At 39.7% G+C, this 27,666-nt stretch overlaps 1 long non-coding RNA gene across 5 annotated transcripts; it reads right to left on the bottom strand.

The window, feature by feature from the left end:
• Positions 1–1,617: 1,617 nt before the first annotated feature.
• Positions 1,618–27,628, bottom strand: LOC111932690 (uncharacterized). Of its 5 annotated transcripts, none has more exons than XR_015285536.1 (5): positions 27,469–27,628; positions 14,557–14,661; positions 13,913–14,049; positions 6,388–6,526; positions 1,618–3,421 (listed from the first exon to the last, which is right to left on the bottom strand). It is a non-coding gene; the product is annotated as an uncharacterized LOC111932690 (long non-coding RNA). The 5 variants fall into 5 exon arrangements; XR_015285535.1 differs by having other exon boundaries at positions 6,388–6,520; XR_002866262.2 differs by lacking the exons at positions 1,618–3,421; positions 6,388–6,526; positions 13,913–14,049; positions 14,557–14,661 and adding exons at positions 21,249–21,632; positions 24,716–26,295.
• Positions 27,629–27,666: the final 38 nt, after the last annotated feature.

The raw sequence follows: 27,666 nt of genomic DNA, 5'->3' as shown, positions 1-27,666 counted from the left end.
CATCTCAAAAAAGTGCTAAGAAGTGTAGTTTCAATTATGTCCCAGATATTTTTTTAATGTGTTTCCATCTGAAATATCCTGGAAATGTTTATATATAGCAATAGACTCACAAATAGCAGGCAGGAAGGGAGCTTGGGAGGTCCTCTAATCCATCCTTACAGCAGGATAGACCATACCCATGCCACTTCCCATAGATGCTTCTTCAGCTTCCTCTTAGAGATCTGCTTCCCAGGTCATATACTCTAATACTTCATTATCCTTACTATTAAAAACCTTCACTAATGTCCAAACTGTGTGATGCATGTGCACTATCCCACTTAGCACATTTTTTCTGGTCTTATCCGACATGTACACAGAGGTCAGACAATTTCCTGTCCTCTCCCTGGCAGGCCTCAATGTGTCTGAAAAAAAAAAACACATTTGAAGGCTGACATTATGTCACTTCCTCCCTCTTCATTTCTCCACAGAAGATAACCTGCCTTTCCTCAGGGTCTGTGCCCTCATTATTTCTTGAGCATTCTTGTTGCTCATCTTATGAAAATCTGCCAACAATTTTGCCTTTTCTGAAGTGGGATACCCCAAAATGGATTCTCTGTGGACAAGATAAAAGATCCCACCCATGTCAAACCCTTCCTCTCCAACTCAATATGGAATATCAATACAGAAAATCTTCATCAGCCATGGCAGAAACAAATAGTATTTAAAGATCTATCAAACTCAGCTTTCAGGAAATTGCAACTTGGCCTCGTTGAGCCATTTTTAAGAATTAATAGGCATTAAGGCTAGCACCAGATACACTAGTAAAAGTGAATACCCACCCAGAGGGAGGAAAGGTTATTATGTTGGATCCAGACATGCTCCCCTACCTGCCATGTAAGGGCCTCCACCAAGAAAAAAAAAATAAAAAAATAAAGAAGAGAGAGAGAAAGGTACAAAATGATGCTTGGATAGCAGGATTCTATCTTCATTCTTAGCATCTTTTACAAATATCAACCCAGTTCACACACAGTTAGTATAAGACCTTCTGGAGACTAACTTTCAGAGTTGATCTCCAGAGAGACTGGTCAGTAGCTTTGTAAGAGGGAATCTTGTGCTGTGGGCTTCTCTTGTGGAGCATTTAGGATTCCATTCAAGAGCAGTTCCCCTTTGTCTGCTGCCTTCATAAATAATGGATGCATCTTGCATTAGAGATTAGCAAAGATTGTTAAGCTTCCTTTTTTGCATGTGCAAGATTTGGTAGCTTTTGAAATATTGATATAGTTGTGCAATTTGGTGTACCTATTATGTTTTTAAGAAAGAAAAAAAAAAAAAAAAAGATAAAATAGGAAAATTATGGAAGATCTAAAAAGCAGACACTTTACTCTCATAAACATCAGAAAATGTGATCTTTTCATCTTTAAATCTATGAAAAAAATAGTTGCATTACTAATTTTTGTAATACTCTTTTAAGAAGACCCTACAGAGATTGCTGTAGGTTTCAAAGCAATTATGGTAGGAGGTCAGGAAAAGCCTTCAGGAAATGCTGCCAAGGTACTGTACCATCGAAAAGGAAGAACACAGTGCTGGAAACTTTTCAAATCTTTTTGGGGGTAGATAAAGGAAGACAAATTTTTAAAGTCCTCTTTACTCATTTCATTGATTTTATTTTTAATGTAGTACCTTACAATTACATCTTTTATCTGAAAACATGTTTAGCCTGGATATTACTTCGTGGAAAAAATCCTCAAGGATAATTCACTGTATGTTTTGATGGGAACCATCTTTATCAAAACTGGTGACTTCTGTTTTCCATTTGGTGTAGCACGCTACAAAGTTTAACTGTCTAAGCAGCAGCATTGTGCTTGTTGTTGCGGTTCTCTGTATGCAACAAAATCCTATTTCCAGCTCTCTAGCCCATCCCTTCCGCATATTCCACAGACAGGACTTGTAAGTACAGCTTATTACAGGGACGAGTTAACCAGTAATTTCATTGTGCTCCATGGCTAGGATCCCGAAATGCAGTCTGCCTAGCCAAAAAGGGTGGTCAAAAATGGAAAGACTGCATTAAATAAGCATAAAAGTTACAGGGTCTGATAATACATACAGTTATGGCAAAATCATTGCTTTCATGCTGTGGCCAACTTGCCAGTATCCAGAGCTGCAGGAGGGAAGAACAGGAATAAAAGCCTGAAATAACCTAGCTAATGAAAATTGCAGGCAATATGGTACAGAGCAACTTGTTGCCAAGGCATTTGAATGGTTTGCTGTGAAGTCAGCCAGGATGGCTGGTGCCACATTAGTGCTAATATGCCCTTCTGGAGCATGTTGATTCCTTCAGGACCACACAGCTGGGGCCTTTTGTCCATGTTCCACATTGCAGGGATGCTCAGAGCTGGCTGAGAAGCACAGGGCAGTTGTGCTCAGGGCTCTGCAGGAGTTAGCTCAGCTCCAGCTGGACTTAGTACCTCAAATTTAGTGCCAGACTTGCTAAACTGAAGCTGGCTTTGTGCAAAGCCACATTGGGCCATGGGGTGCGTGGACACCCAAGTTGCCTCTGTTCAGAGCAAGCTTCATTCGGGTGGAATTGTAAGTAGTTCAGTGTACAGAATATAAAACATTGGCTGAGCTCCTTCATTGGCAAACTTACTTTAGATATGGTATAGCTATCTAACTGACTACTAATACTAACCAAAACACTGAGCCTGGTCAGATTCAAACTGCCTCTATAATCATAATATGATTTATCCTGCATGTCAGTAAGCAGTCAATAGCTGACAACTAACCCAACTGTTTCCCAAACTTTAGGTCTTAGTCCACGCTACTCTGTGAAAACAAGGCTAGAGTTTCTGTCCTTATTTTTACAAATTGAGGGAACAACAGGGTGAGGAATTCATAACTCATGAAACAGAACTGAAAAAATGATGGTTTAGCAGGCAAAGAGCGGAAACAACAAGTCTGAGTTAACAAGGACCGAAATATTCATCTTTCATGACCACACAGAGATACCACAAAAATGATTAAGAAAAGAAAGCTATTTGAAAGTTGGAAGGCAGGGGACAGGTACTCTGTTCCTAAATGGATTAACTAAAGCATGACTGACTAGAATAACATGTGCCTTTATAAATTACCCATTTAGCAGCACTAGGGAATTTGAAGAGAGCAAGAGAGATTGACCACATTGTTTTCTTTCGATTCTAAGGCAGACTGTTTGGGCTGGAAGAGGATCAGAACCTGCAATAAGATCTTCACTCTTCTAAGATTCATCAGGTTACACACAATGTATCCAAAAGTGGCTTAGTTTCTCACCACATCATAGATATGTTGTAGAAGGAGAGTGGTAAATTACAACAATATTTACAACTTTCTTCTCTTTTAATTTTGTGACCTCTATTCACCTTCCTTTCTGAGTTATTGTTTGAGTCCTCTCTTCTTCCCACCTTTCCTGTGAAAAAATGTGAAATAATCCACGTAAATATTGCAAAACTTAGAAACAGGGACACAAATTCAAGGAACATCAGCGCAGCCCAGGCTCTAGCAGTGGGCAGCACTAAATGCCTGTAAAAGAATTAGGAGCAGAGCAAGTGCATCATGTTGTTCCCAGAATATCTACCAAGCACACACAGCAATTTGTGGTTCAGAGGACTCCTGAACCAGACATGGTGATTTTGCATTTAAGAGCCCCCAATGGATTCATGTTTCATTAAGTTGTCTAGTCATTCTGGAACCCACGCTAATTTTACTCATCTACAGCATTTTGTGGTGAGGGGGGATCACATCTTCAGCATTCTCTCCTCCAAGTTGTTACTTAAAGTTCATGGCTTTAATATATGAAGAAGGTATTTCAGGAAGTACTTCAAGAATTGACAAATGGAAGTTGATCTTTGACCTTGAGGTGGAGACAGATATGATTCCACTTCAGAAGATCAGATACATGTACCTTTGCCTTTACAGAAACCAAAAAAAAAACCCACCATAACTAAACCAAACAGTAGCATGTCTTTTAACAGTGAAAGTACTTGAATCTGGTTTCAGGTGCAAGCTTGTCGCCATGCACAGTTGAATCCATTAGAAAAGTTATCAAAGAGTAATCTTACCTTGGCTGCATAGTGGGACTCTGGAGATATACTGCTTTTTGATAAGTATTGAACTGAATTTATGCTGCAGTATGGCTAGACAGATTGACTCCCACAGAGTTTCATAATCAGCACTTCCTGTTTTCCACCATTTCTTCTTTCCAAAGGGCACAGTTCCCTGTGCCATTCCTCAAAATGTTCAAAGGAATCCACACCAGAAGCGCAAATTCTATTGTATACTGAGAAAAACAAATCCTTTGTGCAATTAGGTAATGGAGCATATCTAAAATAATACAGCAAAAGCTTTAAGCTCAGCAAGAACTAGCTTATTGACAAAAAATGAAGCTGAAAATTTTGGCCAAGCATACTTCTGTATTTTCTTTAGGCCTGATTGTTACGTTCAAACAAAGGCTTTCTCTTTTCTACTTGATATAAATGCTCCTTGTTTAAATGCAAAGTTCATAACTTTATTTTTTTTCCTAGGGAAATTGTTCTATTGGTGTTACTAATGGTGCTGAGAAGACCAAAAGGAAAAAAAAAAAAAGTTTTCTAAAGCATTTAGGATTCTGTACTATATTACTATAGACTGAAACAGGGAAAACACTAAAGAACTGAACTGACTTTGGACTGCCTAGCTGGCAATACCACTGCACTCTGCTGGAATACCCAGTTTTACCTGACATCATCCAGGGATTGCTACAGAATGAGGTGCTGAGATTTGGACAGAAATCGCTGGCAAAGAGATGGAAGTCAAAGATACCCACAGGGATGTCACCTGATTTTGTGTAGGTGGATGAGATTGTGTTGGGTCAAAGGCAGACAGGGAGAAGGGAAGCCTAAGGAGAATTTTCCCATGGAATCTGTACAGTAACCTGGAAGAGGGAAAGGAAGACCTTCAACAAAATGCTAGAAGAGGAGGTGGAAGGAGCAGAAAGAGAAATCAGTACGATGGCAGACATTCAATATGATATGACCCAGCATGGGACTAACTAGGAACAGAAAATGGCTGGAAGCAATCCAAAATCCTTTATAAATTCCAAAATGGTTTCTCTGAAGATCTGGGTCAAGAAATATAATAATAAATGAAAGGATCAAAGACACATACTTTTGACTTTGCACTAATATGTACAAGTATCTGCACCTATACAAAAGCCCATCTCTCCAGTGTGTTGCTGTTTGCTGCAGTGATTAATAGATTCTTTAGAAGAATAGATTCTTGAACTGCTTTTGCAGTTCAAGGAGAGCGAGATCTGCTTTCTGTTTCCTTCCAAGGACATGAAGGCTTCAGAAGCAGTGGGACTGTGAACAGCTATAAGCAGAAGAGGACACAGAATGGCTCCATACATTACTAGTCCAGCAAGCAGGATTTTGCAGGGGAAGGGTGGGTGACTAGACCATAGGGCTGTTGTTCTGGCGACTGACTGCTTCTCAGCCAGACAGCAGAAGGTGGGAGCTGCAAGCAGGCACAGAGCCACAGCTGTCCAGAGGAAGAACCAGAATATCACAAGTGTCCATGAAGAAGAGAAAATGCCTTCAATTGTCGCACCCCCCAAGTATTCCACCTGGGTTCCTGCACCCTCGGGTTGAGCGGTTAAAATTTAGCACCGAGGAACAGACACAGGTTGTTCTTCAGCCACTTTGTCATGCTGTGCTGTTTGCTCTAAACTTACATTCAAAACAGAGATGGACTTTTGAACTGTAGGCCCCTGGGGAGACAGAACTATGCGCCATTACTAAATTTAGATGCTTCTGAAGTGGAAAATGGTAAAATGTTTTGCAAATAGCAAACTTTTCAGGATGTAACACATATGAGTCGTTCCACACAGCCTGGATGTTACAAACAAATGGTTGGAAAACAGGCAATCATTAATCTCTTTCTGGAAAGACATATAGATTCCTGAACTGTTCACAGATTACTTCAGATATATCCAGAAAGAAAGGCCTGAGTTTTTGTCCTGGCTCCAGTCACACTGAGCTTTTCACATCGGCACTTCTGCCTAGAAGATATAAATACCTGAGGAGGTATTTCAACCCTCTGCAGAAACAAATGAGTCTATATAAACACTGCTGCATTTCTTTAGAATATTCTTGAAGGGGTTTTTATGCTATATTATGATCTTTTTCCTATTTTAAATCTGTAAAGGTATCATCAAAATTGATAATCTACTATGTCAGATAATTATGTAATTTACAGCCTTTATCACCTTCAGTTCAGTTCAGAGCATTTAATTATATTTTGAATATGACTTTTCTGTACAATCTTCAAAGTCATCATTCCAACAGTCAAATAGTTATTATTTCTTAATATTGGGATACATAGGTTTAATTTGGATACCTTATGAGTCTTGTTGTGGCTTGTTTATAAATATCTGTAAGAAATCTGGCTTTGGATTTCTTGAGTTTTCTGCGAGAGCTCATCCACTGCATTGCATCACAACATCTGCTTCATGTAAACTCCTTGAAGGTCACTGGAACTCAACATAGCAAGAAGTAACAAGAGGTTAGCTTGGTGGGTGGAAGCAAGTGAAGGTTCCTCTGCAGAACCTTTCTGACAAGGACTGCAGTCTCTACAAGTGATCTCTGTATTACCACAGATATTCAAAACACTAAATCTAAATGACTCTTGGGATCTACAAACTGAAATACATAAAGATGAACAGAAGAACCCCAGAGCTATGCTTCCTCCTTTAGTTTTCACTCATTAACAATAGAGAAGTCAGACGCAATGAAATAAAATGTGTGTGCTTAGACCAGATTGCTTTACTATTTAGATAACAGAGTTATTTAATAACAAGAGGTAAAATCCTATGAAAATTAGCATTTTGCCTCTCTGATGCAGATTGATGGTTCTGAGTAAAACTCGGATAATACAGCTGCATGAATTATGAGACAATATAATTTAAGATAAAATGTAATTATATTGCAACATCATCTCTTGTTTTAAGTTCCACAGCAGGACAAGGGGGTTTCCCAAGACAAATTTGATGACCACCTGAGGGGTTTTTTTTCTTTTTTTAGTTGCCTAGTTACAGAGTTTGTAAGTATCTATTACAAGGTTAGCCCATTTGTGAGGCATCCTAAATATGTTACATCTGAAACTATAGCCTTGGCAATGTACCAGAGACCCAAAGGTTTCTTACAGTAGTCTCTGATATGCATCAGGTTCCAACAAAACCTACAGATTAAGATGATTTTTGGCATACAAAAAGGTCCAGGCTAGGCCCAGGCAGACAAAGACCTAGTGTTTCTTCATGAGTTAGTCATTAAGCTTCTTTGTGATTCAATCCCCTTGATATCTGTAATATGCAAAACAAAAATACATTTCCCTCATTTCTATGAAGAATTTTAAAATCTACAAATTAAAGAGTTATACAGCAGAGTTAAGTACTATTATCCTAACTCAATTGATGTATCTCAAATAAATCTATCTATCTATCTATCTATCTATCTATCTATCTATCTATCTATCTTCTATGATTCATAGATTTCCTTTCTTTTTACTGGTACTTTATGTGGGTTTTGTACTTTTTGAAAACACTTTCATTATTTTCTGCTGACATGCTCCAGAATTTGCAAGGATTCCCTTTCTGGGACTCTGGTTTAGAGCCTGAATTGTCCTGGTACCCGCTCCTCTCCTGGTGGTCACAGAGGTAACCTTGAAGCCAACAGCATCATCAACTGGTGCAGTAATACCTTCTGTGGCTGCAAATAGTCTGTGTTTAGCACAATGGCCTGCCTGACCATACACCAGGTGACCAGAAAGCCACATGTGCAGGAGGCAGAATCAGGCAGACCAAGAGCCATCTGGGAAGCTGGGACCAGACCAGTCCCAGCATTCAGCTGTCAAAGCTGCCTAAAAGTGATCTCTTTCCTTTGAAAAAATTGAAGGGAAAGAAGCTGCTGAATGAACATCAGTCAGGCCAAGTCCTGAGGAGCAGATCCCAACCAAATGAGAAATGCAATGTAATAAACTCTTCTTCATCACCTCTGTTGAGAAAACCACCAGTTACTTTAGCTGTAAACTTCCGCAAGAGTCAGGTGTCAACTGACCATCAGTAACCATCATTATTCATTCTGCTCTTGGTAACTCCTGAGACAGCTGTGCACAAGCCCAGGCCAGGTCTAGAGGCAGTGTGGGCCCTTCAGGAGGAACTGTGCCCACCTGCAGGCATAATGCTGTCTCACAGTTTTCTCTTTTTGTATGCCCTTAAACCATAATTTAGATACCATATTGCTCTTCTGTTTTTTCCTCAAGCCAAGCATTGACCTCTGTCTTCCCTGCTTGCATTTTGCTACATAATTAGCAGCTGCATGATCCATACTGATGGGATGAAGGTGGACATGGAGAACTGGGAGCAAAGATTAAGGCCCCATTCTTTCACATTAGAAACAGCAGTTTGTTTCAGAAAAGCCCATAAGAGTTGCCATGGCACTCAGGGATTGGTTTTGTGCATTGGGTTCCACTGTGTGGCGACTTACATAGAGCTTCTTTTAATTTCCTGACATTTTCACTGATGAGGCTAAACTATGAATTCTTAGATCCCTGAACTTTGCTTCTATTTTGTGGTTTGAGCTCATTGTATTGATGGATAATGATTTTATAATAAGATAATTATTTCTTATTAGCAGTTCAGTAACTGCTGAATGTCTGTGCCTAGTGTAGATTACTTACCCCAGCATGGCCAGGTACTTAAATCAACCAAACATTTTAGCTGTTTCAAATGAAGGCTGTTTTACTGAACTAGTTTCCATTAATTTTTCACTGCTCTCTGACAGCTGCTGCATCACAGTTTCCTTTCTGTAATTACTTACTGCAAATTTGTATATATGACCAGTGTTTAAATATGAAAGGTAGCTAACACTGGTGGTCTTCCTACTGGTGCTGCCAAAGTGATTAGCCCAGCTGGGAAACGAGCAGGGAGGAATATGGAAGATGCACAAAGTGACCTCCTGCGATATGAAACACGATGATTTTGATCAGAGCCATGCAGCAGTCACACGGTGTGCAGCACCTCCCAGGTGAGTAACACTCTGGTCCACCACAGCCAACCAACACCCCCTGGGAGCAGCTCCCTCACACTCTCCTGGCCCCCTCTGTCACAAGGCTAGCTTTGCTGCCACACACATAGCAGCCCAGATTACCATTACTGCAATCAGTAATTGACCTAAAGTACCAGTTGCAGAGTAAGGCTGCAGAGAAGTGAGGCTGCCAGGCCAGACTAGCCATTAGAGCTCTCCCTATTGACACACCTCCAGTGGATAAGTCACCACTGTCAGGGACAAATCACCACTGTCAGCAAGTGGCCAGCTTTTCCACTGGCAGTGACACCTTAACCAGGTCTCACCATTTCTTCTAGGCACTCATTTGTGGCTCCACAAGACTCTCCCAGCAGTTCAGCCAAACTCCGTGTGGCTGCTCTGTGACCACTGGATTGAACAACCAACATGGACTAACAGGAGTTTTCCTTGATTTCCCAACATAATTCGCTGTGTCCCTCAACAACAGCTTCACCAGAACCAGTCATACAGCAGTGCAGAGGAGGGAGAAGGCAGGAAGACAAAAGAGCTGCAATTTAATTAAAGCCATAGCTGACAGCAAAGAAAACATCTGTGGAGCCACCATGTCCACGCTGACTGCAGAACCACTGAACCTCCCCCGGTACTTGTTTCTCTCTGCAAACTACTTGACAGAGTCTAGAAAACCTCCTCAGGCTGAACATCTAACTTTGAGATGATGAAAGATTAAAAAACCCAATCCAAAACATCTCTGAGACTTTGGTGTGACAATACCACATCCTGGCATCTTGTTTGCTAACCAGGTTATCAGATGCTTCATTTCTGATCATACATCTAGCTTGGTGCCCCCTCACTACTACCTACCTTTATTTTCCCCCATATCCTTTCAAAATGTATTTTGACCTTTTCATTTGCTCTTGTTTCTATTGTACTTGTTTTCTCCTTTCTTTCATGTTTTTTTGGGTTTGTTTTTCTCTTCTCTTTTTTCCCCTCCCCTGCTTTCAGCTTTACATTTCCGTACTTTGTTTTCAGAGCGCTGCTGCCTCGTGGGTTGTCACAGTAACACCTTGTAATTAGATCGTCTACTCCTCATCGTCCTGTGGGGTAGAGATCTAATTGGCCTCTCAGTTTCCCTGCTGCAACTCCAGGCCAGACCAAGGACAAAGCCTTGGCTGTCCCTTCCCCTTCGTGCTAGCAGTCACCATTGTCCTCCTAAACCTTTCTTCTCCCTTACATCCACATGTCTTCAGTGAGGAAGGCTGGAAAGCAGCTGATGTAGCCTCAGAGCCAGCCTGCTTCTTGCTTTGGTAACTTGTCAAAAACTTGCATTCCTCAAAACCTAATTTGGAGCTGGCAATTCCGAAACTGAGCTTCAGCAGTTGTGTGCTGGTTTCAGGCTGGTGCCACCGACTTCGGAGAGCTGCACACACCAGAACCACCCTTGGGCCCACAGAACCAACACCTCTGAAAGATGGAAATAGAAATAATTCTGAGAAGTTAAATAAGGGGTGGCTGGAAAGGAGGCAGGAGGAGAAACAGACATGCTCCTCGGTGTTTGCCAAGAGACAGCTTGCTGTTCAATCTGGTTTATAACCATTAGCCTATATAGAGGCACTTCCCAGCTCTGCTGTGCAGTAGCGCTGAGGATTCAGCGCTCTCCAATTTGCAAAGGGTTTATGCATGGCCTGTTGTAACCAAACAGTGGGTTTGGTTGATGATATTTCCTCCAGGTACTGCCACACATGAAAAATATCCCAGATTATTTAGCCCCATTAAAGAAAGCAATTACTGTCTTCATTCAGCTGCACAGGCAGGCCAGAACCACTGTAAAGGAAATTCATCTCCAGGATGTCCAAATGACAGAGCTGGCCCCTGTACAGTACAGCTTACTGCAGCAGCATTAGCTGCAGTACCTTTTGTTACATTCTGCTTACACTGGATGATATTGGGTAACTTGATACTCCTCCAAGTGACATTTAAATTTACGTCCAGAAGAAAGCTTTGATTGTCATCTTTTGTGAAAACATTACGTGAGAATTTTAGGCCCCTATGTCACTTGATGTAAATCAGCTCTGTATATAAAAAGCTACTAAACTACCCCCAGACCTTGTAAGGGCTATGATTTTCATCACATTCAGCATCTTTTGGTGTGATTATTGTTCAGCCATTTATGTGTGACTATAATAAACATACTTCTTTGGAATTAGTCCGCTTAAAAACACATTGCCATAATCGGCTTGCCCTTTTTACCCTTCTCGACCCCCACTTGGTAATTTCTCCTGTTATTTTAATAATGTTTATCATTACAAGGGTTCTTAATAAGACAGTCTAGCTTTCCCCTCTCACTGCATGAAACACTGCTGCTGGAGTTTGATTTGCATGACCTAAATGATTTCTGCAATCACTACTCTCCAGTTGTTTGTCCTGGAAGGACAGTGAAGGATTATACTCTTTTAAAAGCATTTCTATTTAGCAAATGCCTCATTTGCAATAAGACATCAGCATTTACAACATTCATAAAGCAGCTAATAGATTTCATTTCTGCTTCAATGTTCTTGCTCCACAGAAGACCAGAGGAAGAGATTGCATAATTGAGATCCAAGAGCGGGTGATGATTCCTCACCATTAGCCCTCTAACTGCAGACATGTAAGCCTGTTCATAACACTCAATCAGCAGCTTGCACTATCCACCCTATCACAAGGACCCTGCATGAGGACCTCCATATCCCACTGCATAAAAATGAAGGGAAGACCACTCTTCTGAAGCCTTGAACTTCTGTCCCTCATGCTACTGTTCCTTTCTGCCTCAGTTTCCCTTCATTTAAAAATAAAATTAAAATCAAACCCAGGAATTTAGAACCACAGATATTTTAAATTTTAAGTTGATATTGCTTCTATTTGAGAGATTGATCCAATCAATCGGAATCTCATTATAGAATTAAACTGCTCCTAGTTCAAGCCCATATTTTGAGAATGGGGAACAGAGAAAGTGTGGGGTGAGGTGAAGGGGTGTTGTTCAAGTCTTTTCCAGTTGATCTCCCAGATGGGCAATTCTCAGTACCACCAACTAATGGAGGTAATACTCTCTGGGCCAGGAGCTATTAAGCCACTGCACAGAGGCATTGAGGAACAGTTTGCTGAGAGAAGGGTCTGAAGCTCCCCATCAAGCTTCAGCTATTGTAATACAAGAGGTATAATTCTCCTCATAACAGTAAGCTAAATGAGATTTTGAGTTGATTAATGATGATGGCAGAAAAAAAATCAGCAGTGACAGCATTTATAAGTCACTGTATACCTTCCAGTCCGGCAAAGGATTCTGAAATAAACTACTTCATGCAGTGGCTGGTAAAGGGAGGCATTCATATTGCATTATTGACTCTTTATTCATGCAGGTCTTCACAATAACCGCTAATGTCATGTCAAAAGCAGCAATAATAGATTTCCTTCTTGAAACAGCCTGTGTCTTTCTTAAAACAGGGTATGTCCCTGCTGTCTTTCTGTAATACCTAGGACATTGATATTGGACCTATTAGACCTTATCATAGTAGAAGGAGTAATTATTTTATAATCCTTCTAAGTACAATACAACTGTATAAAAATTATTTCCTTATCTCAGCTTCCGTATCTAGTGATGCCACAGCATCCAGCTCCACAGTCTTTTCATTGAACAGATCTTTTTCTGGCAAAGAGAAGGAACTTCTTTGGGAGAACATTTCTTTTTTTCATCTATCACTGAATCTAAGAGAACCTCTCCCTCAACACCACCAGCAGCCTAGACTATTGCTCCTTGGAGCACAGCACACTTTCCTCCCCACTGCTGGCCTGCTTTTGCCGTGGATAAAAAAGCAGCTGAGCCAGCAGGCACTTGTTGCATTCTGAGCATTCTCCATCACCCACCACAAGCAGTAAGGGCAGCTTGGCTGCTGGCTGCAGCAGGAGCAGCACAGAAGGCCTATTAACAGAACAGACTTTAAGGCTGGAAGAGATACTGAAAAGTTGAGACCATTGTCATTTTCCCCTGCACAGGAAAACTAACTTATCTGTTACACACACAAGTGAGCACAACACACACACACACACACACACAGGAAAAGTAACAGCAGCCCAAGGGAGATAAAAGTAATTTATAATGTTTCCACCTTGCTGTGTCACAGAAAATTCAAAGACAGACAGCTTCCTAAAATGTGGCAAATGGCCATAATTGGAAGTCTCACTACTAACAGACTGCTTGTCTGCTAAATTTGTGTTAAAGAGGAAATCACAAAATCTGTTGTCAAAAAAAGAATCCCCTACAGAACCAACACTCTCAGAGCAGGTGAGTTTCACAGTAAACTGATATAGCTCATGCAACATCAGGCAATATGAGGTGTCATTTACAAAAAAATATGTATTGGGCAGATAACTTTGGGTCTGTTGGCTGAAGCAGGAAAAGCAATCAATACATGTTGGCAATATTTACCCACTTAGAGTGCTGCCAAATGTGAATTTGCAAGAATGTATCAGCTGCTTTGAACTGATCTTTGACTTTGCCTCTTCATAGACAAATGTGAATTGAGACTAGAGTGATCCACATTACAGAGAAAGAGATATGGCAGGAATGCACAGGGTCACCCCTACTATTTGTTCTTGCTGTAAGAGTCACTGCAGAAAAAATTAGGTCAGATACAGTTTCCAAAGGGATTAAGTGAGGTAAATCAAATTGATAACAGAACATGAGTCTGAAAAAACTCAGTGTGTCAGACTAGATTCCCTCTACCTGGAATAAAACATAGATTTTTTTTTTTTTTTAAACTGGAATAGAAATTTTGGATTTTACAAGAAAGAGTCCACATCTGGTACATTACCTGTCTCCTGCTCTCTTACTTTCTCTTCTTCTCCATCAAGCTGTGTCTTTTAGATGCACGGCTCCTTCACCCCTAAAATACAGACTGAGGCTTCTGTAGTTGTATATGACATGCTGTAAATGAAGGGTAAAAAACACCTACAAGACAGAAACACATCCTGTGGCAAGAAAAATTAGGACAAACATGACTTTTGTTTTGATTCCTATTGGTTATTGCAATCCAAGTGCTACAAGAATTTCACTGAAAAACAATATTTTTTTCAAATATCTGTTCCTAATTAAAAACACCAGAAATGTCCCACTAAGTCAAACTAATGATACATCCTGTTCAGTATTTTGTCTCCAATGGAACATGTCTTCAGTGGAAGATGTTGTTCATGGCAAGCATGTGAATCTAAACACTTTCTGCATTCCATTCTTTTACAGCTCCCAACAAGAGAATTGCTGTTGTAGCACATCTGATGGTGCATTGCCTGGTGCTGTTAGCATGTTTACTGATATTTTATCTACAAACCTGCCTCAAGTCTCTTTGTCCCGCTGATATATTCCACCATCCCAACATCTCATATTCCTTCTGTAACACAACAAAGCCTTCCCACTCTCCATCATCTATGCAAGAAAGGCCCAGCTGACTCAGAGACTGACCTTGGGCCATGAATGACAGCATGTGGGTCCCTTCCAGAACAATGTCTTCCTTCTTGTTCTGCAACATTTCTTCCAAGAAATGGTTTGAAACTGAAGAACTGGTTTCTGTGGAAGAGCAAAGGCAGGAGAGGAAAATTAGCAAGTTGCCAACAGAAACAGGGCTCTCCTATGGTCAAACAGAATTATTTAAAAATTAAGCAACAAGCTTTAGACATGGAATAAATCAAAGGAAAAACGAAGTTGTTCTAGGGCTTTTGCTAGCATTTCTAATTGTGGAAAGAGATGAGAAAGCTGTCAAATGGAATCTCTTTGATATGGCTGCATTAAAAGATAATTTCTATTCCCCAGATGCATGATCTAACTCCTAATGAAAGGTGTGTCCTGAAGAACAGAATTTGGCCTTATGTGAATCTAATGAACCCAACATCTTTAGCAGGCCTCTGAAATACTCCTTTGTTCTGCAAAGTGTTCTACTGTACTGTTTACATGAAAGAAGCTGTACAAAAAAAATGAGTCAGATTAAATGCTGTAGGGCCAGATTTCATCTGACCTTCCCGTGATACCCTAGTAAAAAATTAAAGGAAGGTCTTGCACAGGGAGTATTTCTTTTTACAGCATGAAGCAGCAGGTATGCTCCCTCACTGGGGAGGAAAAAACGACTCAGGTCTAACTTCCCTCTGCAGTGAAGGAGAAAAGTAAATGAAGTGGATGAAAAGTTGAGACCATTGGCATTTTCCCCCACACAGGAAAACTAGGAAGAACACTGCCCAAGTTATAGGCTCAACTTTCAATAGTATGTAGCTTATAAAAGGATTGTGGCTTTCCCTGAAACTGTGCCTGCAGGGCAGAGCTGCATGCAGAGTGTGGGGCTGAAAGGCCTATATGGGTGGTTGATATAATTGTTTAAGTTGGAAATAAAATTCAAAATAAAATTAACCTTTTAATAAATCACAAATTAAATTAGATTAGATTAAATAAATCTACTGTCCCACACAGGTGACAAATTCTAAATAATTAACAGCTTCATTTCTCTTACAATGCAGATTCATTTTTAATTTTTCCTGCAATTTGTTGTTTGTGATATCAGTTGTGTGGATATCACCTTCTACTGCATTTACTCTTAATGGCAAATCTGTTTATGTCCCTGAAGCACTAAGTTCAAGAGAAACAGAACAACAGGAGAACCTATAGGTGTCATGTAGCATTCTGGAAGAACTGCTCCTGGGTATGAGCTCTATTTGACAGAAGAGCAAAACAGATTTGGAGAATGACAGTAAAAGAGACTTTGGAGGTGCCGTATGATCCCTGGGGAATGGAAAGTGTTTCGGATGTGATTTGTTATTTGTTGCCAGAACTCTTTAAATGTGCACATGGGATGAACACATGGCACTAATGCTATAAATGTACTGAGGGAATTCAGGAAAGCTTCTGTCACACTTAGACAAAAGATTTGCAGGATGACCATAATGGGCCATAGTGCCAAGTTGTCTTCCGGTCCAGAAGAATCCTTCCAGCAGATCAGCATCTCTGATTGCAAGAGAAAACCTTGTGAGCACAATATAAAACACATGGACTGAAGAAACACAGGAAAACTATTAGATTACTGTAACATGGCAGGAGAAAGAGATAAAGTTTTCAGTCCTTAAAATCCAACAGGCAGTTTCTTGCACCCATTTTGACTATCAATTTAAATATGAACATTCCTGCTCCGCTCCAAAGAGTTGCTGGTTAATGTACATGCAGTTTTCATATAGGGCTTTTCCCTTAGCAATGCTGAGTATCTGTGATTCTCATACTTTATCAGCCAGTAGGAATGGAGCCAGCACCATTTTACACTTGGCCCACAGGTTCCTGTGAGTAAAGTGTACTCATCATCTTCTACCATTGCACCCGGTAATTATCTTCAGGATAATTAGCATCTGTATCTTGGAGATCTCCATCAAGAATTTTCTTTCTATTGTGGATTATAACTATTAGGTTGGATCTCAGCTTGGTATGAACTGATATAGCACCCTTAATTAATATCTTTCCATCTCCATCGTAGCTGGGAGGAAGCCTTAGGAATATATGTTGTTAAGGGATACTCAAGGCAGCTGTGGGCTGTAGAATTGAGTTTCCCAAAATCTGAATATACATTCCTTGTGCACTCTGAGCTATGAAAGTTATAGCTTGGTCAAAAATATGTGATCAGACCCTTGCCTTGTTTAAATAGGGGACCGTGTGTTGCATAGAATGAAGGTATCATTAAACTGCTAAATTTTGCACTGATGGAAATTCTTTTTTAAAGACAGAACAAATGATTTTCAAACCTTAAAACTTCACAGACAGTATCTATGATGCAAGAGTGCGTGGTCTGCATCCTTCCCATTTTAATCAGTATAATTATAGGGGATTACTTAGTATCATTTTAAAAAGTTCATGTATCATCATTTTGCAACCAAAATACTAGCGGCACTTCATGGATCTATGTCAGCTTGAGAACAGATGAGGTTATTATTATTATTCCTCTTTGTTTGTTGTAGCTATGGCCTGTTTCATGCTTGCTGCTGAAACATGACTACAGCCTACTGTAGCAGCAGATCTGTGTGCAACCAGGGAGCTGGCAGTGGGAACAGGGAAATCAAGTCCCCACTTCCTTTCAGCGATAAAAGCCTCAGGATAAAATGTCTGTAAAGCTGAGCGCTACTGAATGAGCCATTCCCTTCCATGAGGAGTGGAAGCAGGCTAGGATTGAAGTCTAGCTATTTATCTCTTCTTACAGCAGATTTGTGTTTGCCCTGGAAAGAGGAGAGGCTTCAGAAGCCATCAGTGTTCACAAACCACAGTGTTAGAGCTGAAGTGTTAACACCTTTCTGTGGTTCTGTGTTGTCTTTGTAAAAAGTACAGCAACTTTTTTCTGCAGATAAATGTTCACTGCACCCATCTCACAACTTGCAGGGAAGCTAGTAGTAATAACAAGGAAGTTTCTGTACCTCATAACATTTCTCTGGATTAAAGTAAGGTATGCCAGTTCCAGAACAACAATTTTTTCAGGCACATATAATCCACTTCAGCTATTTTAGTTGATTTTCTCCTTGTAAATAAGTACCACTAGCAATAGGTAGGATGCTGATACAATCTTTTTACAATCTTTCTCACCACATACAATTTATACTCAATTGTAATTATTATTATTATTACATAGCCCAGTATAATAATTGCATATGGTATAGGAATGTGTTAGTATATGTAGGATGTTGTTACAATAATGTATTATGTAACTATGGTATATAAAGTGTATATAAAGTGTATAAATAAATAGTAAACATTAGTGGATGTATATATTATTTGATACATATGCACAAAGCAGTGATAGGTACTTTGACACAGAGTATCACAGTTTGAGGCACATATGAAAAAAACCTGGAGAAATAAGAAGTAACTATGGTAAAGATATTCTATCAATATCCAAATTGTTAATGGTAAATTATTTTTGAGGACAAGTTAGGATAAAACTAGCCAAAAAAAAAAATAGTAATCAACAATCAAGCTATATTTTCTTTTCTTTCCCCCTTAGAATGACTTTGATTTTTACTGTATTCAGCATATTCAGGAACTGTCACCAGACCACTTGTCATTCATGGAGAAATATAACAGAACTTGTATATCAGTAAATGAAACAGAACCATCTGATATTGCCAGAATAATATCAACACCTTCTATTTAATTTGGATGCAATTAATCTGGAAGGACAGCAAGGTCCCAAGAAACCAAATTTCCCTACTTTTACACAGCAGAAATAGATGCAATTTACTGGAATAGTGGCCTCATTTATGTGGGACAGACCTTCCAGTTGGAGTTTCCAAGCACCCCAACACTTTCATTTCACCAAGCTTCCTATAGGGTATATATCTGTATATATATATATATATATATATATATCTACCTGTTTTCTGTGTTCACATGAGCTGTGAACTGCAGGTGTAGTGACACAGGGTGCACAGCCTCTGCACTGAGCAAGGTGAATTGCAGGACGTTTATGAGAAGATTGGGGTGACATATGCAGGAGGGCAAGATGTAAAAAGTCATTTGTAACAAGTCACAAACACACTGAAGATACAAGGGGCAAAGAAGGTCATCCTCAAGACACTCCTTGTCAACAATACACAGAGAGGGCAACCACAAGAACCCCAGCTCCAGCGGAGTTATTGTCCAGTTTTGAATCCATGTGGTGGCTCTCAATGGCTTAGAAGTTCCTCACTCCCTGGATTTGTTGGCTGTAATGACTGCAAGCACAGGGATGGTGGTTTTGAAAAGCTGCTCAGCTGGGGAGTGACAATACCCACCGGGATGCCTCTGCTTGGAATTGAAACTTCCTAGTGTCACCCTCAGCTGCTGGCAGCTGCTGCCGGCATTAGCCAATATTTGGGCATAAATAAATGTCTTTTACTTTCTCTGCATGAAGCATTCAAACACAAAAAAGGCCAGGTAACTCCCTCGCCTATAAAGCTGCTAGGAATATATTGACATTTAACTATTGTGACTTAATCAAGATTTGTAAATACATTAGAATGAGCAAGTGATACACTCAGTGTCAATTAAAACAAGAGGATGACACAGCACTGAGCTGATACTAGCCAAAGATATTTCTTGACAATCTGAAAACCACACCTATCTACTGCTGATGCTTGGGGCACATTATTTCCATAGGCTCAAACAATTAGAGATACCCTTCTGAATGATGTTTATCTAACACTGCTTTCTTCACAGTAAAGACTGTTAATGCAGCAGTTGAGCAACTCCAGGAAGGCACAGTTATCCTGAGACAATCAGGAGCCTGAGGGCTCAGAGGCAGTCATCTGTGTTCTCTGCCCCAATTTCATCAGTATATTAAATTTAAAAAAACCCCACTATGTTAATACATCATGAAGGTCAAACGTTGCATTGCAAAGAAGGGTGTAAATTCAAAAATAGGATTCCCAGAACAATTCTAGCTAAATGTTTACATGTATATAGGTACAGTGCATTATCCCAGTTATGATGTTGTCACTGAAAACCCCTTAGACTGCAGACAAATTATTAGGAAACTGATATATCAAAACTGCGCACTCGGTTTTTTGCCTACATGTATATGTTTATGAAGTGTGTGGGTAAGCAAATAACCAAATCAATTTCACTTCAGAGATACATTTAAAAATATTCTTTGACTAATTTTGTGATTTGCTTACATATCATGCTGTTGCTTATATGGAGGGCAGAACTAAGGTACATATGTCCATCTCACAAATTCCATGTAACTACATGGGACCTGTTTTATGTGAAACTGGTACCATACCACAGGACACTGAGCATATAATATGTTTTAAATTGTCTTTTAGGGAAATTGCAGCTTCTATATAGGTTCAGCTGGCAAGCTTTTTGCCATTGATTTTCTGAAAGAAAATGGGGATAAGATTTATTAGTTGTGTTTAGGATTCCTAATTAGGGACTAGGCTGCCTTGGACATGTACTAGCAAATCTGGAACAAGCTGGAACAAGCTGACAGGAATATATGAGACAGAATGGTTCATGACTCTGTTGTGCACAGGTAGCTTATTATAAAGCATTAAAAAATGTATCTCCAGAGAGTAACTTGGACAAATAGACACTCAGCTTTTTATCACGGGTGTCATGTATGTGGCAAGGAGTCGTGACTGATTGCCCTCCCTACATCATCATCAGAGAGAGCCATCTAATCACATCTAATCATCTAATTTGGCTAGATGAGCAAAAATCCTGTGTATGGAAAATTCTGAGAATTTCTGGCCCTGTGACTTGCTGACACTCAGTGTTCTCTGTACCTTAAGTACTGAGTAGTTGTGTTCACTTTCTGGAGTCTGTGTGCCTTCATGAACAGCCTAAACCATGCACAGAATGTTTCTGGGAACATTCACAATACAATGTTACAGCTAGAACAGCGCAGATACAGGGAGAGTAGGAAATGGGCTAACTTGGAAAAGCCTGAAGCCCCTCAGAATTTCTTCTATTAATGGAAGGATTACCCCCTGAGGACTTTTCCTCCATTACTGAACGCCAGAGACAGAAAAAATAAAAATCACTTAAATGATAAAAAGCTATTTGCAAGAACTGGTTATAAAATGACTATTATCTACAAGGCACTGCTCTTTCTCTGAATCTAGTTATGTGCCAGAATTGTTAAATAACAACGTACTAATCTAAGATTGTTTTCAGGCAAAAAAAAGCTACAGTCCTCTCCTTATAACACTGAAGGAGCATAAAAAAATACAGTAAGAGTAAATGCTGATCTCTGAGCAAAAATTTCAGTATTGTAGTGGATGAAAGGGAACTTAAATACCATTTTGAAGTTGATTATATCACACAACTCCACCCTAGAAAAAACTTGAAGTCTTTAAACTACTGTGTTAAAGCAAAAAGGGAGACAAGATAAAAGATAAAGAGAAGAAGGGAGAAAGGAAAACTTGCTGTTTTATAAAATAATGGGAATATGTAGAATAAAGGATAGACACAATTATAGGAGTTAGAGAAAGACAGCATGAAACGTATTACTTGAATTCATTGTGGCCTCACTGGGGTATGAAACTCATATAATTTGATGATTTTTTTTTTAAGGAAGAATGGAAAGGAAAAATGTAGAAAACATCAAAATTTAGTAAAAGCAGGGAGGAAAAATAACAGTTCAGGTGGCAACACCATTAAAACAAATTAGAAGCTTTATTTGATGTCACATCATTAAAATCATGGCCCCGTGTCTTCTTTAATTTGAATTGAATTTGGAAATGCCACATGGGGCACACAAACAGGCTGCACAACCAGCATAGCCCATGGAGTATCACCTTAGCATGTGAAACACAGCACCAGGGCAACAGGAGGATCATTTTCATGGAAGGAAATGCAACACCAGGGCTACAGCTTCCATTCTGTCCCTGTCTCTGGTAGTGATTCACAGGCCTCCTCTTCACCAGCCTTCTCTGAATGTAGAAATCCTGTCTGGAGTTCAAACTTAATGTTGCTCGACATTGAAACAGAAGATTCTGTGTAGTGCAGAGGCAATTAAAACTCTTGGGACTCCTGAATTTCTAAGAAAGGGAGAGGACAAAATTTAATTTCAAATGCATGTTTTTATTGATAAAAAGTGAATATAATAACAAAGATATCTCATGTGAATAGGATATTATGAGACCTTCAATTTGAAGTTCAACAGAACTGCATAGTACAGCAGAAGTAAAATGAAAGTATTTATAAAATAGATGTATTGCACAGATCCTCTGTAAAGACTATCAGGACAGTTAAGGAACAAGAAAGGATCCCCAAGATCTTCTAAAGCAGAAAGGGGAAAATAGGTTATAGGCCTGATAAAGCACCCTGCAAGCTGAGCTGAAGTGAAGCAAACAAGTGGCAGAGCACGATGAGAGGGAGCGAGAGAGGGGAGGCAGAGTAGGGCATCACCGCACATCATCTCTGCACAGGTCTGATGCCATTATCACATATGACCTGAAAAAACATCCCAACTTTTTCAGGTCAGACTGTGAACCATGGCCTGTGCCAGATGTAACATCTTATCTGCAGATGGTTTGACTTACTCAAAAGCAACATTTTTCTGATTTTACACTGGTTATTTAGAGGATACAAAATTTCACTAAAATATTTTCTTCTAACTATAACATATACTGTTGGATTAGTGGTAAACACTTTACTATTTCAGAGGTTTGCAATTTATGGACTTTTTAAGAAAGAAGCAAAACAAATTTTTATCAGCTAAAAAAACCCACAATGCATTCATTTGGAAAAAAAAAATTAACCTACTTTTTGGCTAGCTTTAAAAGGCAAGGAATATGTTTATGCCTTGGTGCAGACTTTACCTATAGTCATTAAGACCTCACTCATGACTGTACTTTTAGCAACATGCCAGGAAAGACATGGCAGAACAAGGCCACATGTACAGAGAAAGCTAAGAGGAAAATTATTTAGCGAAGTTATGAAATAAAATCTCCTTTCTGTGTGGTACATTTTGTTTTTCTAACCAAACTGAGTACCAAAACTAATGAACTAATAATGTAAATAATTATTTTCCCATTAATGCTTTTGGCCCATTGTGTTAATTAAGGCTTAATTCTGAAGTGGACAGAAACAAAAAAGAAGGAATGAAAAGTCACTTCTATATGTCAGTGTAAATTGCTGTATTAATTGGGATATAGTTCAGCTGCTAGGAAAAGCAGGACAAAAACACTGAGTATTTTTAGTCCTGTCATTGTTAAATATATTTGTTCCTGTCTTAATATTGACATGAACCAGAAGTGAATATATATTTTAAATGCAAGTATTACTAAATGTTGCACATCCCTCAAGGGCTGAATTTAGGTCCTGGTATAAAGTTCATTAAAATCAATTTCTGCCATCTCCAGCAGTCAAAATCTGGATATAAATGAGTATGCTAAAAACATGTAGCCATGAAAAAGGGGAAAAAAAAAAAAACAAAGAACAAAAGAAGGGTAATTAAAATATTGTTACTGACATTCAGTTGTAATTATAAACACATTTCTACCAAGTGAAAATTCTGTACTTTCATGTTCTCATAAAGCAAAGTGAAAAGTATCCACTTCCCTTTACATGATAGCACTACCACTATGGACGAAGTACTACCTTTGATCAGGCTGCTCTATTTTGCTCCATGCATTATTCTAAAATGAGTGGTAATGGGGTGAAGAAGGACATTCTTGGGAATAGTGAGGGGTTTTAAATGAGGAAACTGTTAGTTTACAACTTTATACTGACACATTGTGATCAGTCATCATCACCATCAGTTAACTGCATTGCACCCAGCCCTTTTATGGAAGACTTTGAAGAACTATCCAGGTATCACAGCAGCTGGTGACTCAGAAAGTTGTAATCTCCTTTCCCCATCACGCACTGCTAGAAGTGTTCTCCTGGAAAAGCCAGGAAATAAAACTTCTGAAGCTTTGAAACTGTGAAAATGTGTGTGACTTTCAGGTTTTTTGAGAAATAGTCACCTATATCCTGGACAGATTTTCCTCCAGGTAAATACATTCCTTCTCTAGTTTCAAGTAGGTACATTATTCTCCATTTACACTTTCAAATCACTTATGTTGCTGTGACAATCTTGTTTCTTATCTGATGAGCTGATCATCCAAAGCAATTTGAAAGATCTTTTACACAGAGGATAAAATAAAGTAGGCTTTACCTTTTACCAAATGAATCCTTATTTTTAAGAGTTTAAATTCCAGAGCTCAGGATGGGACATTTCCTTGAATCCCTTTGCAATTCAAAGTACTGTGTTTTCACCACAGCTATATTGTGAAACAGCTATTCCTTGCTTTATCTGAAGTAACTGCAGTGATATAAAAGTAGTCTCTCAAAGACAGAAGAAAATAGATTAAAAAATTACGCCCCTGTAAATAATGCTGACATTTACAATTTAAATTGCGGTAGTGTCCATTGCCTGTTCTTCTCCAGCTTAAAAAAACAAAGGCAAATTTTGCTCCTCAAAGCAGTTATCACAGGGTAGGGAAGGAGACAAATCACAGGATAAAGGGAGAACCACATTGTATGAACAAATAATAGGATTTTGGCCAAGGATAAGGAAAAGGGTTAGTTCAGTAAGAGATTTTGGCAGATAAACTGAAGAGTCATGGAGCATCACTAAGAGATAAGAAAAAGCATTAACTCAAGATAGGTCGGAGGAGGAGGAGCAGCAAAGTAACAGAATTTTCCTCAACAATGAAGTGTATGGGAAGTGAAAAAAAAAGTTGAGAAAAAAATTCTTCATATTAAGTTTCAGCCAAGCTTGTGATTAAACCAGTGTTTAAATAACTTTGATCAGCAAACAGCAATACATCAAGAAGATGCAATGAAGAGACATTAAGAAGCAGAATTGCATAATGGAAGCTGTGTCTGAAGGGAAGATGATGAACAAGTAGAACTGATAATTATCAGGTGAAAAACCTCAGGCTGAAGCTGTATCAACAGATACGAAGACACAGAGAAATTGCATTGAGTCTGGAGGGAAAGACACATCTTAAGGTTCTTTCCAGACAGACAGGTATTCCCACTCTGTGTGACTAAATCTTCTGAGTATGGAGAAATAACAAATGAAAATCATGTTGAAGGATACAGAATGAAAAAAAAAAAAAATCTCACATACCTATGTCTCAAAAATATGTTATTTTTCTTTAGTGTTGAAGAAGTTTTCTCTTTATTGCTCTCATGATCCAGAGCACATTCTGATCTAGTAACCATTCTCTTGCTGGAACAGCCGAGTTGTAGAGCTAAGAACTGATCCCTTTCAGTCCATTCACCTTAAAAGATGAGAAATTAGCTCCCCTCAAAGCAAAGCATCCTCTTAGGATTTACCAAATGGTGTTTCTTTTCCCTTCAGGACAAATTTCTAGAAAAGCTCACAGCTAGCTGGCATGCAGCCAGCACTGTATTCCCTGGCACCACATACCCATTTAACTTTAGAGTTTGCTGGCTCAAGCCAGCTCTGCATTCTGTCCCAGGGATGGCTGTGTTACAGCAGCAATGAAACTGCAATACACGTAGTGCCACATTCTTCACTCCAACACCAATGCAGTCCCAGTGAAAACAATGCAGGCAAAGTTAGGAAAATTACATGGAGGTGACCAAAAGCTGCCCTGCCAAGCTTTTATTAAAGAATCATTTAAAAAATATTACTTTGTTTTCACCCAATAATCATCAACCTCCACCTTACTCCCCCAGTAATTCCACTGAACTTTAACAAGATTTCTCAGTATTTTCCTCCTCATCTTTCATCAGAGGGGATCTACTATGTTCTCTTGTTCACCACAACAGCCATGACATTATCATATGGCTCACTGTGTTAGTGATGACCAGACTGGACTACCTTAGCTAAGCACTGGTCATTGAAATTAAAGGGCTTTGAAGTACATGCAGGCAATTGGTAAATTGGGAGACACAGAATACAGCACAAAGGACAAGTGCTACAGTGCTTTAGAAAAATCTATTTGATGTTAAGATTTATGTGCATAAGCAGGTCTCTAGTGCTTTTTGTTCAGTAAACAGTTTGACCTTCTAAAAATTCCAGATCAGTGCTGGGCACAGGCAGGCCCACTAAAGCATGTGTCTGTGTTGTTCCTATTCAACACAACAACGCTGCAGCCATATCCCCCTCATTTCACCCAGATTCCTGGTTCTCTGCGGAGTTGCTCTATCATAGTGAAATGTCAGCACTTGTTCAGCTGCTTGAGTGACCGTCAGTGATTAGGCACGTAGGAAACTGAGCAAGCTGAGGAGAACAAGCGCTGTGAAGTACTGGGTGAGTATGCTTCACAAGCACACCGATTGCTATTTGCCTGTCACACCAACATGAGTAAAGCTGGTTTAAGAATTGTGCTGAAGATTAGCTAAATGATTCATAGGAAAATCCAAAACTAAAGGCCCAATTTACATCCAAACTATGTGGCTGAGACAGTTGGGTAGAGGGAACATTCGGTCTCTTGCTTAGAATGAATCTTAATTGCCTATTTCTTCTGGTTATAGTGATCAATCTCCAAACATGTCTTTATTAAGCAAACCGTATGTTTATATAAGTGTATATACACTTCTTGTAAAATACTAAGTTCCAGATACCCCTATATGAAACTCAAAACACCAGGATCTGCTCACAGAGATTTACTCAAGACACCCAAAGGTCACTTTCTTCTTTTCCTATTGTATGGCGAAGAACAGGATTTGCCCCAGAGCCTATAAAACACAGAACAATGAAAGGCACACCATAAAATACTATTACATTAATGACATATTCCTGGAATGCTGCAAATTGTTTGTGATTAACCTAGTTCACTGAATAAAGTTGTGAAGGCTGAGGATATACATCTTTGTTCTTTTCCTCCGAATATTTCTGGGCGCTGATAATATCTAGTGACAGAAAAAAAATTAGAACACAAGTACTTTTCTGTCTGGTGAGCTAATATGCTACACAGCTAATAACTGCATGAAATGCTTTTCTGATTTTCACTTGAAAGGATGTATTTCACTTATTCGTCTCATTAATGATTTTTGTCCTGCATAGGATGCCTTGCTGAGAAACTTGATTTCTCACAACCAGAGCTCTCTTGCATTATCCATCATTTACAGGGACTCATTATCATTTACACAAGGGTTTAAGCTGTAAAACACCAAGAGATTGGACTTGGAAGAGATTTTATGATGTTCAGGATTTGGGAGCAAGTGTAAAAGAAAAATGTATTTTTAAAGTGCATCACCTTCTGGATACCCTGTATCTCGATGAAGTGTTCCCTACCAAGGGCAGTTCGTTTCACTGGTCATCCTTTGACCCTGCTCTGAGCTTTAGCATCTTCCCACAGATTCTGAAGTCATATGGTCTGCCTTTTCTATCTCTGTCCTACAAACAGAAAAGCCTCTGCTTCCTCCACACCCACTCTCCTTGCCAGAAGCCTCACTGCAACTTCCTGTCAGTTTTATACACTCTTGTGTAAGTGTGGAAGTGCCGTGGACTTCCTCACAGCACAAGTTTTCATCCTAAAGCACCACGTTAACTATTTGCTTACTAAGTGTTTCCTAGAAACATAAACGCTCATTTATTTTTAATCTTTATCAGCTAAACCCTTTGTAACTGGAAAATATGAGTAACATTCAGAGGGTGGGAAAAAAACTGATTTACACATTTTAGGACGAAAGTAACAGAAAAGCTAGCACCGTACTTATTTGCAGGCATTGGGAAGCCTGCTTTGTATGGGCAAGACCAATGACAGACCGTTCGCATCCAAAGGCATAGCGATCCACGTAGCACCCGCAGCATGCGGCATCTCTGGAACACCCTTCACCGCCGGATCTCAACATCCTTTGAGAAATGCAAGAAATACCGCACCGGCATTTACTTTTCCAGCTCTTTACCTTCTTAATTAACTTTAGGCAACCATAACGTGCCTTTGGCGCACCTTCGAGCCGCAGCCCGCACCTGGAGCGCACCGGAGCTCGGGCAGAGGGGCGGCGTTACCCCGAGGAGGAGCCGGCCCCGGCCCCCCGCTCCCCGCCGCCACCGGGCCGGGCCGGGCCGGGGCGGCCGCGCGCCTGCGCGGGGGGCGCGCGCGG

The sequence above is a fragment of the Cyanistes caeruleus genome, chromosome 4, assembly GCF_971803275.1.
Source record: "Cyanistes caeruleus chromosome 4, bCyaCae1.hap1.1, whole genome shotgun sequence".
Lineage (NCBI taxonomy): Eukaryota > Metazoa > Chordata > Aves > Passeriformes > Paridae > Cyanistes > Cyanistes caeruleus.
This window is presented reverse-complemented; position numbering and strand designations above follow the sequence as displayed.